The sequence below is a fragment of the Myotis brandtii genome, unplaced genomic scaffold (assembly GCF_000412655.1).
Source record: "Myotis brandtii unplaced genomic scaffold, ASM41265v1 scaffold56, whole genome shotgun sequence".
NCBI lineage: Eukaryota > Metazoa > Chordata > Mammalia > Chiroptera > Vespertilionidae > Myotis > Myotis brandtii.
Window position 1 is genome coordinate 1,471,789 of NW_005370080.1, and position 2,630 is coordinate 1,474,418.

The window sequence follows — 2,630 nt, forward strand, 5'->3', positions numbered from 1 at the left end:
CTGAGGGTGGCATCGCAACCTCCCAATCCGCCCTGCTCTGTGCATGACAGGGGGCGGCGCCCCAACTCCCCAATCGGCCCTGCTCTGAGCCCGACCAGGGGCTGCACCTAGGGATTGGGCCTGCCCTCTGCCACCCAGGAGCAGGCCTAAGCCAGCAGGTCATTATCTCCCGAGGGGAGGGGTCCCAGACTGCGAGAGGGCACAGGCCGGGCTGAGGGGCCCCCTCTCCCCCCCGAGTGCACAAATTTTTGTGCACCGGGCCTCTAGTCAATAAATAAAAAGAAGAAAAAGAAACTGCAAATCTAATTCTCCAGAGAATTTGAGAACTTGCTTTCTGGCAATGTCATCAGTTTGGGCTCAAATAAATTCTTATAAAAATTCACTACAGGTTTGGATGCTCTTACAAGGCAGAGGCAGTTGACTATGCTGCTATCAGTGTAATTCTTCTATATGAGGATCTAAGGATGGGTCATCTGCTGGGTAGCTGTGCAATGAAGACAAGTCTTCATTCTACTGTGAACATGAGTTTGAATCTGTTGAGTTGTCAGAGAATATTAAGGAATTTTTAATTGTAGGATTGACAACATTAGGACTTGTATTATCTGGGTGAAATATTACTATTTTTCATCTAAGTTTCTTTACTCAAATGTTTTCATTATTAAGTAATAATAATTATTTTCACCATAGCACTCTACTCAAAGTAAAAAAATAGAAAAAAGATTTACTTGCTCATGTTTCAACATTTCCAAAAAATCACTGGCTTCTAGATCCTTTGCCTAGGCAATGCAATCAGCAAGTATTTTGTAAAGATAACTTTAGTTCTCATGTGAATTATGTTTAATGACATACATGTATTATACACACATGTATACACACACTCAAGAATTGTATAAAATTATAAATGCTCTAAGTGTGTATTTCTAAATTTCAAATTTTTATCATACTTAATATTACTGAAAATCTAATGTATAGCTGACATAATGAACCAGTGAGAAAATTTTGGTCTGCCAGGTTACAAAATCCATTCTACTACCAGTTTTATTAATCAACATTTCACATGTTGGTGTTTTGTTTTTTTTAAATAAATGTGGGAATTGTTTTGCCAAATTTCCTGTTAATTTACAAGATGGTCTGCAAATCTCTCAGTAAATGTGAAAGCAAAGTAGAGAATGAAAACAAAATGGTCACATCTTTTCTGGTCAGTGCCACCAGAAATTTATTTCCAAGATCGGAAATGCTCAGATCATAAGGCTGTTTTAAAGAGGCTACCACAAAGTATTTATTGTCTGTGTGCCAACATATATCTGCTTTCCTGGGGGGAGTGGGAGTGGGCAGTGGACCTACCTTCCACATGCTCACAGCCCTGTTCAAGTGTAAAAGCAAGTTCCCAGAAGAAAAGGGAAAGGCCACAGGGCAATGAGAACTCAGGTTATCCCCTTCAGAAACCCCCAGGGTGAAAACTGCCCTGGGTGAAACTACCAATTATTCTGCCTTGATTATATCTTCAGGGGGAGAAGACAAGCCTCAGGGGAGGAAATAAACTCATTTATCAAACAGGCTTTCTGGAGGTGGTACACTGGCATGAGTCTAATGCAGCGGTTCTCAACCTGTGGGTAGCGACCCCTTTGGGGGTCAAACCACCCTTTCACAGGGGTCGCCTGAGACCATCGGAAAACACATATATAATCACATATAGTTTTTGTGATTAATCACTATGCTTTAATTATGTTCAATTTGTAACAATGAAAATACATCCTGCATATCAGATATTTACATTACGATTCATAACAGTAGCAAAATTACAGTTATGAAGTAGCAACGCAAATAATTTTATGGTTGGGGGTCACCACAACATGAGGAACTGTATTAAAGGGTCGCGGCATTAGGAAGGTTGAGAACCACTGGAATGGCAGTCCCCAGTGTAACCAGGCTTTCTTGTGAAACCTGAAACTCACCTATGGAAATAGGAAAAAAGAAAAATGTATGTTCCCTGTGGAAAAAAGGGGGCAACCTACTAATTCTGAAAAATATAATAAATGAAAGGTTATGTCAGGAATGCAAGAGAAAAATATTTCACGCAAAAAAAAATTAAAGCACATGAGAAGTATACTGCAAAGGAACTCCAAAAATTTACACAGTCGTTCAATAAACACTTTGAACACGCACGAGCTAAACTTATGCAATGCACCGGTCCTAGGCTATCAACACCGGCAGGCTCCTTCCCCGCCCTCCTCTACCACGTGCTCCGGACAAGGTCACTGGCGACCTCCGCCAGGTCAAACCTCAATGAAGTCCAGTCTCCGACCCATTTGCTCACCTCTCCTCCTGCTTCTGGCTCCCGGGGGACGCCCTCGCCTGGTTTCCCACCAAACTCTCTGAGGCCCCTCCTCCCCGGGCTCCAGACAGACGGCTCCCCCCAAAGGGCCAAGCTCCGAACTGTCCCCGGACCTTCAACCCGCACAGCCTAGGGCATCTCCCTCCTCGGCCGGCTTCTGCCCCTCTCACACCCCGCGGCCAGGCTGGTCACTGTCCTGACAGCTGCACCTTACACTCTGCCCCAATCCCACCCCGCCTCCCAGGCCCACGGCCACCGCGCCGCCCCAGGTCCCCACCCTCTGCCACCCGGACGC

The 2,630-nt window shown here is 44.6% G+C and overlaps 1 protein-coding gene across 1 annotated transcript in view; it reads right to left on the reverse strand.

Moving 5' to 3' along the window:
- Positions 1–2,544, reverse strand: part of SIRT5 (sirtuin 5) — a 34,949-nt gene extending 32,405 nt beyond the window's left edge. Inside the window, exon 1 of the mRNA XM_005878413.2 lies at positions 2,318–2,544. The gene's annotated coding sequence lies outside the window, so the exon portion shown is untranslated. The remainder of the gene's footprint in view (positions 1–2,317) is intronic.
- Positions 2,545–2,630: the final 86 nt, after the last annotated feature.